Source organism: Pituophis catenifer, unplaced genomic scaffold, assembly GCF_029215685.1.
Source record: "Pituophis catenifer annectens isolate HBS135680 unplaced genomic scaffold, rPitCat1.0.hap2 SCAF_6, whole genome shotgun sequence".
NCBI classification, from domain to species: Eukaryota; Metazoa; Chordata; class Lepidosauria; order Squamata; family Colubridae; genus Pituophis; species Pituophis catenifer.
Genome location: NW_027256886.1, coordinates 72,531,859 through 72,544,105, shown reverse-complemented (window position 1 = coordinate 72,544,105; position 12,247 = coordinate 72,531,859). Strand labels below are relative to the sequence as shown.

Here is a 12,247-nt window from a genome sequence, read left to right as displayed (position 1 = left end):
GCCTTCCAGCAGAGTGTATATAAGAATGTACATCAAATCCGAGAAGAGACACTGTGCTGTTTAGGCTGTTCCAACGTAGTAAAGATATTTCATGGGCTGCAAGTCTGGGATTCAAGTCTCAGACTGTCAGGAACTAGATTCAACTCATTCTTAACTCAGGATTCACTTTATAAGAAGTACCCTAAATGGATGATAGCCCATGGACAACAAAAATTCTGAAGACAGTTTCCAATTTTTTTCCCTCAACAGCTGCCAGCTTAAATGGAATTTGTCAGAAATTACTAAGGGACCTAGGGCCATTGGATAAAAGTTAAGCCATAACCTTGAATTAAACCTCACCAGCCAAATGAGTCTCCACTTTGGGTTGGACAACTGCCAGTGCAGTCTGACATTTGGGATATACTTGGACATCCTCATGAATTTAGATTGAACAGTTTCCAGGGGCTAATTGTGTACTGGGCTCCATTAAGTCAATGACTTAACTTTAAATGATTTGATAGCATCCAGCACAAAGCTGCTTTCCTTTCCATAGAAACATTGTCTCTTTACTGCATGTTCAACACTGACCTTCTTCTGGCCTGAGGCATGGAATACTGGCCTCAAATTTAATATTGTTGATCTTTGGTCGTATTAACAAATTTGATTTGATTTAACCTGGTTAACGTATGTTTAAAGCATTTAACCTGTTCTGTGGTATAATCTTGGTTCTTCTAATTGGCAAACACTTACAAGCTTTGTCTTGTAAAAGATTATTATGAATGCAGAGAAGGATCCTCAAGGGTGTTTTGAGGCCAATTGGTGTCCAGGATGAGATCACAGTGTTGTCTGCGTGCTGTAGTATAGATATTATTCCAGGGTTTCCGCATGGCAGTGTGACAGAATGCAATTAATCTTGCTAGTTTCTGGGCAAGGTCTGTTTAATTTGCATTTTAAATATTTTAAACTTGTATTTTATATTTTAAATTTTATGTCCTATATAGTATGCCTTATTTTAATTGTGATGCTTTTGACACAAATAAACAAACATTCCAGGATTTTAAAACAAACATTCCTGCATTGTGGAGAAAGCCATGATAGAATAGAATAGAATAGAATAGAATAGAATAGAATAGAATAGAATAGAATAGAATAGAATAGAATAGAATAGAATTTTTTATTGGCCAAGTGTGATTGGACACACAAGGAATTTGTCTTGGTGCATATGCTCTCAGTGTACATAAAAGAAAAGATACGTTCATCAAGAATTATAAGGTACAACACTTAATGATAGTCATAGGGTACAAATAAGCAATCAGGAAACAATATCAATATAAATCGTAAGGATACAAGCAACAAAGTTACAGTCATACAGTCATAAGTGGAAGGAGATGGGTGATAGGAACAATGAGTAGATTAATAGTAATGCAGACTTAGTAACTAGTTTGACAGTGTTGAGGGAATTATTTGTTTAGCAGAGTGATGGCATTTGGGAAAAAACTGTTCTTGTGTCTAGTTGTTCTAATGTGCAATGCTCTATAGCGTCGTTTTGAGGGTAGGAGTTGAAACTTTTTTTGTCCAGGATGATCATTTGAAACAGGGATGGTTGTGTTTGAGAATGTTCATAGTTGATATCTTGACATTTTTTTTTACTCCATTTGCAAGTTTGCTATAAAAATTATTTGGAAAAATTGCTTCCAAATTTACCTGAGAACAAATGCAGCACATCTTTATTATTTATGAAGGAAGCCAAATATTCCGAGGTCTCTAAGCATGATTTTTCTTACTTTTAGGACGTTAATGCAACTTTTAAGTATTAGCTTTCATGGAAAGTCCAAAGCATTAATTGCAAATCACATTTGAAGCATACAGAGCCTTAATTATAATCATCAGTTTTTTGATTGTGGCAGGTATAGATTGATTGATTGATTGATTGAATGAAAAAATGAATGAATTCAGAAATAAATGTTCATTCTATATTTGGCTGACTAAATTTGGTCAGAGTCCTTTTGTTCAGCTACTGAAAGTATTGCAGTTGAAATACGTCTTTCTGATTTATGACTTAACCTATAGAAATGTATGACTTTTGTCTTAGGCAATGCCTTCATAAAGATTGACAAGTACAACTGAGTTCTGAAACTTCTGCGGGAAAAATAAGTGATGGGGAATTTTGAGGAGTTGGCTACATATGCCATTTATTGCATCTGGCAGCCAAATATAGGACAATGATCCCCCCCGCTCTTTTTCTTCATGATTACCATTTTGAAAAAGCTCTTCCATGTGAAAACCAAAACAAACAAACAAAAAACATACCATGTTTTTCCGAGGTAGGATTTTATTTTTTAATGAAACAGAAAAGTCCTCAAAGGAGCAGTGTGGTGGCCTAGTGGTAAAGATGCTCTCCTTAAAAGACAAAATGTAGCGAAGGCAGGCAGGAAGGCAGGAAGGCAGGAAGGAATGGAGGGGGGAGGGAATTTTTTTTTTAAATTGCATGTCATATTGTTTCCTATTTCTTGACATGTTGGCAGATACAGTATGTGTTAATGACTTACATACTGGCAAATGATGGTCTTGAAGGAACAATTTGAATTTTCTATTTATATTTCTATGTTAATTTCTTTAACATAAATTCTTTAAAATTTCTATATGAAATTTTGTATTATTCTAGTGTCAACTTGCAAAGCTTTCAAGTTGCCATGAGCAGGAGGGAGGGAGAGCTGATAGAGCTGATTGATTTCCCTAACTGAAGTGCATTCCATACATTCTTCCTGACCGCAATCAGAAGGAGGATGTTGGATTTCACAGCCAGCCAAAGTGGTTAACTGGAGAATGTGATTTATGACATGGCCAGGGAGGAGGGGAGAACCAGGGTCATAGGGGAACGTAAATCTACGTGGGATTAGTTCTAACTGCATCCGAATATTGCCGAAATGGTGCTCCTAATAAATGACTGTATTTCTTTTGAAGTTCGGCTCATGGCTCATGAATTAATTAGGGCATCTTTCGGAAACTTCACATCTAGTACACTTTAAAGCTACACATATGGGCAAATATTGTAATTACATATTCCACATAGTAAGAAGTTGGGGAAGGCTTTTCTTTGTTTTAGTATGCAGATGTCTGTTTAATCATGCACCCAATTGTATTGGTGTTTTTCCCCCTGCGGCTGCTGCTTTATACATTATTTTCTTTCACTAAGTATTTGTACCCTGCTTCAGAAACTTGCATTTCCAAAAGAGCTGGCATCTAAAGGAAAAATAAAATACAATATGAAAAATTAAATAAAACATTACATAGTATAAAACACAGGAGAAGCATAATGAAAAGAGCAGAGCACATCATAAAATGCTTTCTGAAATTAAATATATATATATATATGTTCAAACATTGCCTAAAAATGAGAAGGAAGGAGAGGCTGAGTTTATTGCAGTGCCATATTTTCTGGTATAACTCCACTGCCCAGGCTAATTGAATTTGTTTGTCTCTGGTGGCCAATGGTGCCTCAACTCAGCACCATCAGAATAAAAGAATAACAGAGTTGGAAGAGAGCTTGAAAGTCTTCTAGTCCAACCCTCTGTTCAAGCAGGAGACCCTATACCATTTCATTTAAGTGGCTGTCCAATCTCTTCTTAAAAACCTCCAGTGATGGAGCGCCCACAACTTCTGGAGGCAAGTTGTTCCACTGATTAATTGTTCTAACTGTCAGGAAATTTGTCCTTAGTTCTAAGTTGGTTCTCTCCTTAATTAGTTTCCATCCATTGCTTCTCATCCTGCCTTCAGATGCTTTGGGTAGTAGGTTGACCACCCCCACTCTTCTTCATGGCAGCTCCTTAGATATTGTAACACTGCTATCATATCACCCCTAGTCCTTCTTTTAATTAAACTACCATGTTTTCCCCAAAATAAGACCCTTTCTTATATTTTTTTGAACCCTGAAATAAGTGCTTGGTCTTATTGCCATGTGCTCAAAAGCTCGATTGGGCTTATTATCAGGGGATGTCTTATTTTCGGGAAAACAGGGTAGACATACCCAGTTCCTGCAATCATTTTTTGTATGTTTTATCTTCCAGTCCCCTTGTCATCTTTGTTGCTCTTCTCTGCATTCTTTCTAGAGTCTCAACATTTTTTTTTAATATGGTGGCAACCAAAATTGGATGCAATATTCTAAGTGTGGTCTTACCAAAACATGACAGAGTGGTATCAGCACCTCGTGTCATCTTGATTCTATCCCTCTATTAATGCAGCCCAGGAGTGTTTTGGTTTTTTTTGGCAACTGCAGCACATGGCTGGCTCATATTTAAGTAGTTGTCCACTAGGATTTGAAGATCCCTTGGCAGTTACTACAATTGAGCCTGGTACCTTCTATTGATGGTTTTTTAAAGGCCATCTCCTCCCCATTTTTGATAGACTTCCATAGACAATGCTGTTCCCTAGAATATGATCTTCCCTAGACTATGCTCTACAGAATTGCTATAGTGATTGTCTAGAGAGAATCATAGAAGCCTTTTAATACCTTTTTAAAATTAAGGACTCCTTAAAATATTAACCTGGAATTGCAAGGACACAAACCCGTCCTGTTCCAGTGGTCTCAATGGCTCTGTACCCACATAGGTATTACCCAATTGTTCTGCTGAGATCTTCTTGAACTCCAATATCCTTACTAAAGCAACTTGATCTGGCCTTCACTGTTTCCCAGCCTTGGGAACTTGAAGAAGTGTAAGCTTCAATTCCCGAACTGGGGAATTCTGAGAGAGGAAGTCCATAGATCATCACATTACCAAGGCTGAGAAATTCTGCCTTAGACATTCCAGTGGAAAAGAGAGAACGTAAAGAGGGATTAAACAAGAGATGCGGTGGCTCAAGTGGCTAAGATGCTGAGTTTGTCAATTGAAAGGTCGGCAGTTCAGCAGTTCGAATCCCTAGTGCCACGTAACGGGGTGAGTTCCTGTTACTTGTCCCAACTTCTCCCAACCTAACAGTTCGAAAGCACATAAAAATGCAAGTAGAAAAAGAGGGACCACCTTTAGTGGGAAGGTAACAGCATTCCGTGCACTTTTGGCGTTTAGTCATGCTGACCACATGACCATGGAGATGTCTTCAGACAGCGCTGGCTTTGAAACGGAGATGAGCACCGCCCCATAGAGTCAGGAACGACTAGCACATATGTGCGAGGGGAACCTTTACCTTTACCTAAGGAAAGATGCTGTCCTTTCAATGTTGATATATCACCACTGGATGGAGCTATAATGATCTATGGATTTATTAATCCATGCATGACAAAAATTAAAAGAAGTTTTTTTTTTTTTAAAAAAAGCTTCCACTCATTTGTTTTCTATAATAGGAATACAATTTGCAGCTATTTCTGAATGCTGGGAATGGAAGATATCTATGTTGATTGCCTTGGGATATCTTCATAGATTTTAAGCAGTGGTGGGTTGCTAGCAGTTCGCCCCTAATTGGGCGAACTGGTAGCGGCGGCAGGAAGCTCTTCCCACCCACCCGGACACTTCTGTGCATGCGCAGTAGCGACAGGTTTTGAAACCCGCCCCTGATTTTAAGGTAGATAGAAATGCTACTTAAGAAGCACCTTGAAATACATTCAACTAGTTCTTATTTCAATTTGCAGTACACCTTTTTTTGAAATAGTGGGTAATTGTTCATCAGATAATGAAAAATCTAGTACAACAGTATATAAATTCTCCCTGTAGTTTCTTCTTCCCATTGTTAAGAATCTGAACTCAGAGATTTCTAACTTTAGTTTCCTTTTGTTGGGCTTTAGTTTCCTAGATTAATATATGCTTGGCCTCAAAAGACCTCTGTCTGTGAGCTTGTGTGTGTGAGACCACAAATGTATTGTGGCTATGATAAAAGATTTAAGAATTCTCAAAGATATATTCGATAGATTTGAATTATCAACCTACTTATTCACCTTTCCTCCCCAGGTATCTTTTTTATGCATTCATCTTTATAGGAAAAAAAAATAGTTTTTCCCATTCCAGATTTAGCTTTGCAGTCTTGCAGAAGTGAATTCTTTTTCAAGCTTTACACTAGCTGATAAGGAATATTTCTAGTGCAACTTGGTGGTGCAACATTTCTGGGGAAATTGTACCAATAGCTCCTAATTCATGGATTGGTTCAAGTAATTGAGAAATCATAAATATTTTCTAATATCTTCATGAGCAGTGTACCCGATCAGATCAATCCCTATTTTGAACAAGATCAACAGACTGAAGATACTTTATGAGAATACTTTTTTCTAAATAAGAAAGGGGACATTTAAGAGCTTTCGAAATTCAGTTCTTCAATCACAAAAAACATTGACATATTAAATCTTAACTTTAAGCTCAATATTTATTAAAAAATATTCAGGATATTCAAGAAAAATTATCTGAAAAGAAGGACCCCCAAACCACCTCTAAAACAATGCTCTAATGTTTTTATTCCAAGATACATGTTTGAAAATCTTTTTTGCTCTCTTTAAAATTTGATGATCGACTTAGCAAGCTAAGTGTTTCTTCCCCCAGTAAATCACAGAGGCCTATAAAGAAATAATTGTAAGATTAGCCAGCATAAAACAAAACTGTCATTCCTAGACCTGAAGCCTTTGGATTAATTTGTTGGGATTTTGTTAAAAGATGTTCCATCTTTTGAGTTCAATATTGTCAAAATCCAAAGGCCTGCTCAGCATGTGTTTTTCATACTGGTGAAACAGGTAACATAACAGGTATTATAACAATCTGCTTTTGAAATTCACTTATTCAGCCACTCCTCATTTGGTGACTATCTCAGTCAATGACCGTTTGCAAGTACTGCAGTCGTAAACAGCAATAAAAATATTTTCTGATCAAGGTGTGTAATTTAGGCCAAAGTTGACAACAAAAGCCTTCAGTGTGTGAAACTGATTAAGGTCTGGTCAGTTTCAGGCAACAGAGCAGCTGGTAGGAGGGTTCTAATTAACTAATTAAGGTCACATAGATTTGCTTTTTAACTTGTGATTAGCACTTTTTAAGAGTCCTATTGCACTGAGGACAGAAGCAAGTCAAGGAAAGATACCTTGTTAAGAAAGGAGGGGGGAAATTGCATAGACAGTGTACAACTTTATCTAAATTAGATCTTTGTATCTCTCTCTCTCTCTCTCGTAATATAATAGTATGGATACCTACTTACACTAATAGGTTCAATGGAATTTACTTCTGTGCAAGCATTTAGGATAGCAGTGGTGGGATTCAAATTTTTTACTACCAGTTCTGTGGGCATGGCTTGGTGGGCGTGGCTCGGTGGACGTGGTAGCAGAAGGATACTGTAAAATCTCCATTCCCTCCCCACTCCAAGGGAAGGTTACTGCAAAATCCTCACATCCTCTCGATCATCTGGGGCTTGGGAGGCAGAGAGTAGATAGGGACGGGGCCAGTCAGAGATAGTATTTATCAGTTCTCTGAACTACTCAAAATTTCCACTTCCAGTTCTCCAGAACTGGTCAGAACCTGCTGAATACCACCTCTGGATAGCAGCTTTAACCTCACTGGGCATGTGGGATTATTTTATTTAAATATTTTTACAATTTACTCTCCAGTTTTCTTCCAAAAAGTTCAGAATTGTGTGTGGGTTTTTCTTGTTCCTGCTCTATTTAAACAAAATCCTCACGAAGTTCATTACTCTAGCACAGAGTGACTGGAAAGATGAGTAAATATTCTATCTGGAGATCAGATTCAAAAGCCATTCAATTAAATCCTTGAACTGAACTGACTTTCCAGTGTGAATTGGATTTGAATCATTGAGTTGAACTGAATGTCTCCACACTGATTTAGATACCAGGTCAGAAACAGCTGTTACCCGGTAAATTCAGACATACAAGACAAATCCACTTAATTTGATCCTTTGATTCTGGGTCAATTTTCTGAACTGAAGCAAGGATTTAAATTGAATTTTGAATGACAGACCAAAGTTTTAGAATTGTTAGGCATGTGTCTGTTCCCTTGCAAGCTGTTTAGATAAGTAGGGCAAATACACTTTCAATTTTATTCAGACATGTTCATAAACTCATCTTATAGAAACCTCAACAAAGTCAGAGAAGGAACTTGACTATTGGTTATTATTATTAGCATATGGCATTGTTACAGTAGCTAGGAGATCATCATGCTATTGCAGAGTCGTAGTTTGGCTTGCCAAGGTACCAGCCCTGTTATAGGAAATGCTTGTGCATTTCCCAAGGGGTGCCACAGAAGGGCGAGCTGACTCTGCACCACATAGAAAGATGAACAGCTCTTCCTGCAGCATTACCCAAAGCCCCCTCCCTACCTGGAGTTGTCTCACAAACAGGTGCCGCAACCAGGAAGGTTCAGAGCCATCAAGAATCTGCCTGCCTGCACAGAGCACCAGCTCATCTCCTCACCGAAGTAGTACCTATTATGGTAATTACCTATAAAGCCCTACATGGCTTAGGCCCGGGGTATTTGGCTGACCATCTGCGGCCAGCGACAGCTCCCCATCGCCCGGTGCATTCTCACAGGGAGGGCCTCCTTGGGGTGCTGTCGGCCAGACAATGTCGGCTGGCGACCCCTAGGGAGTGGGCCTTCTCTGTGGGCGCACCTACCCTGTGGAACCAGCTCCCCCTGGAGCTCCGGGTGGCCCCTAACCTTCGCTCTTTCCGCCATGACCTTAAAACTTGGTTATTTCGCCTGGCTGGTTTGGACTGAAAGGGTTTTAAAGGGGATTTTAATGGTCTTTTTATAATCTTATTGTATTGGATTGTATTGGTATTTTTAACATTGATTTTGCTTGTTTTTGTTGTTGTGAGCTGCCCTGAGTCCTTTCGGAGATAGGGCAGCATACAAGTCCAATAAATAAATAAATAAATAAATAAATAAATAAATAAATAAATAAATAAATAAATAAATAAATAAATAAATAAATGAATGAATGAATGAATGAATGAATGAATGAATGAATGAATGAATGAATGAATGAATGAATATTATATCTAGTCACAGAGAACATGCTTTTGAACTGCAAGGTGGACAGAAGCTGAGGCAAGGGATGGCAGCTCACCCATCATGCAGAGCTAGGGTTCGAACCATGAGAGCTGAGACCATCTCCAGTGTCATTAAGCCAGTGAGCCACAGTGTCTCTTTTGACTATTGTGATTTTATGGACAAGCCCATATAATCCTATTTGCAACAGTGTGGAGATAGGACGCCATTGCCTTCTTCTGCACCATTTATTTTCTTTTCATTTCCCACCAGACATTTCCTCTGCAGACAAGACTAGGTTCCTGATAGTCTTTCATATAAGTACAAGCCAGGTCTGATCCTGTTAGCTTTTTTTTTTTTAGATTAAGCAAAACCATGTCACCATTTAGCATTAAATTAAGTGATATAAAATGTGTAATGTGCTATCCCAAGTCTGGATATTATTTATTTTTCCTTTTATATAGTTTATTTATACATTTTCAATTAACATGGCTTAGGCCCGGGGTACCTGCAGGATCATCTCCGGTGCACTCACACAGAGTGGGCCTCCTCAGGGTGCCGTCAGCCAGACAATGTCGGCTGGTGGCCCCAAGGGGAAGAGCATTCTCTGTAGGAGCACCGACTCTCTGGAATGGGCTGCCCACCAGCCTCAGGACAGCCCCTGACATCCTCTCCTTCCGCCGCGAATTGAAGACGTGGCTTTTTCACCAAATGGGCTGAATCCGTAGGGGTGATTTTAAATAATTTTAATTAATTTTAATTAATTTAAAATTGATTTTAATGTTTATGTAATTTTTTGTTCGTTCTTGTAAGCCACCCTGAATCCTTCGGGAGAAGGGCGGCATATAAATTACATAAATAAATAAATAAAACATGTATAAATACTTTGTGAACAGTGTATTGTCTGGGTCAGTTGCTTACCAAATAAAGTTTTTCCAGCTCCTAATTTCTATTTCTATTATCCAGCCATTTATAAAACAAATCCCATATTTGAAAATATTCTGTATCTTCCTTCTCTTTTATCTTTAATGTCAGTCTATCCATTTCTGTGCGATCTAATATTTTTAAAATTACATTTTCTTCTCTTGGTGTTTCCTCATTTTTCCGATACTGTGCAAATGCATGGATATTATTTACTTTTAATGTATGAATTTTGGTTCAGCTTGGAGCAATTGATGAGGAAGCCTAGTCCTTCACAGCACATAGCAACACAGTTAAACATAAAAGCAAACTAAGCAAAACAATCCAATGGGTGCAGGGGTGTTGAACTTTCTAAACAAAGGGAAGGGGATTATTAAATTCAGAGCAAATACTGCTGCGATGTAATCTGTTAGCATTGGAATAATAGGTTTAACTAATGTTATTCTTTGCCATTTCATTGTTAATTCGGTGAACCAATATGTCCATTTAGAGACCTGAAAAATCTGTGCAATACATGAAGAGTTACTGTTCATATTTAAATGATGGGTTGCAAAGACTATATTCAGGAAAGATTATATTCTAAGCTTAATCCTTTGATTGTTTGAGGATAGCATTAGCCATTCACTGTATTCATTCTTAACAGTTGCTAATCTCTTGGAAATAATATTGAACATTTCCGTAAATGACATTGCATTGTGGAATATTTTAGAATTTTTCTTGCAGAAAATGTAGCTACTTTTTGTTTGCCCTTTAAAGAAAACTCAGGCATGAATAGAAGCTTTGATCACCAATGGTTGAATATTTGTTGAGTTGAAACTCTTCCAATCATGCAACAAGTAGAAATGGCTCAAAACCAAAGGGTTTAATAGATTAAGAATGAGTAAAAATATTGTTTGTTACCACTTTCCTTCATAAATTTCCCCAAATTTGGAGATGGGACAAAAGAATTGGAGATTAAAAAAACAAACAAACAAAGGGATTAAAAACATAAAGGAGACATTAAAAATGTACCTTTGCGGGATGGCATTGATGACCAAAGTTATAAACACCTCTTCCAGCCAGTCATTAATCAAGTGGTGGAATTCTATTAGCCAACTTGTATAGTGTTGCAGTGTGGTGCTGACTCGTTAGGCTGTGATCGCCTAGGCTGCTTTAACCTCAGTATAAGAGGACACGGGGAGTGTGTGGAATATGTAAAAAGTTTCAACATTCCCCTTCTGGTATTAGGAGGCGGTGGTTATATAGTTTGCAATGTGGCCCGATGCTGGACTTATGAAATATCATTGCTTGTAGATGAAGCAATTAGTGAAGAGCTTCCATATAGCGAATATTTTGAATACTTTGCTCCAGACTTTACTCTCCACCCTGATGTCAGCACTAGAATTGAAAATCAGAACTCAAGGCAGTACTTAGATCAAATACGGCAGACAATATTTGAGAATTTGAAGATGCTGAATCATGCACCTTGTGTCCAGATCCATGATGTCCCTTCTGATCTTCTGAGCTATGATCGCACAGATGAGCCTGATCCAGAAGAGAGAAGTTCAGAAGATAATTACAGCAGGCCAGAAGCTTCCAATGAGTTCTACGATGGTGACCATGATAATGATAAAGAAAGTGATGTTGAAATATGAGGCCTGAATCCTATACATTTACACTATGTGAAATTGTCTGGATGATAAAACTCTAAGGAGGCAATAAGTTGCAGTAGAAAGAATTGTTTGAGCACAGAAGGCAATGAGGGTTTCTACTCGACCCGATCTTCAGCCATTATTTGTGGGAATAAACATTCCTCGTTTCAGATTCATATAAGGTTCAGGTTGTTGCTAGGTAATTCTCTTCAATTCTCATTCTGCAAGGACTATCACTTTTCACAAGGCTGCTACTCTTCAAAAAAGGACAGGATTTGCATTGTATTTTGAACCATTTTTCTTACTTTTATTTTCCTGGAGGGCCCAATTAGAAACCTGCAGTAAAAAGCTCACCTACATAGACAAATTTTCAGCCTTCTATAGCAATGGGAATTATAAACAGAGATCAGATAATGTTGGTGGATATTTTGCTTGACTATAATAGAAGTGGAGAAGTCATGTTATGTAGCACTCCAGTCACGTGGATCCTTTTAAAAGTTATCTTTTGTTAGTCTTTCTGCTTGGAGATGCTATGTATTGCATGGCAATATGCCCACTGAGAAATTAATTTGGCAGTTTTTTGTGACTTTTATAGCAGATGTTTATACCTTATTGGACATACTTCAGTTTTTGCTTCAGTGAAGGAATATTATTAAGGGAAGAGTCCCGGACCAAAAATTAACTTCAGTGTATCCATCTTTTGCTATTTGTTAAAAGTACTGTGTTTTGATTTTCAGTATTATTCATGCT

At 37.8% G+C, this 12,247-nt stretch overlaps 1 pseudogene; it reads left to right on the top strand.

Annotated features, from left to right (window-relative positions):
- Positions 1–11,639, top strand: part of LOC139318722 (histone deacetylase 3 pseudogene) — a 46,728-nt pseudogene extending 35,089 nt beyond the window's left edge.
- The last annotated feature ends 608 nt before the right edge of the window (positions 11,640–12,247 follow it).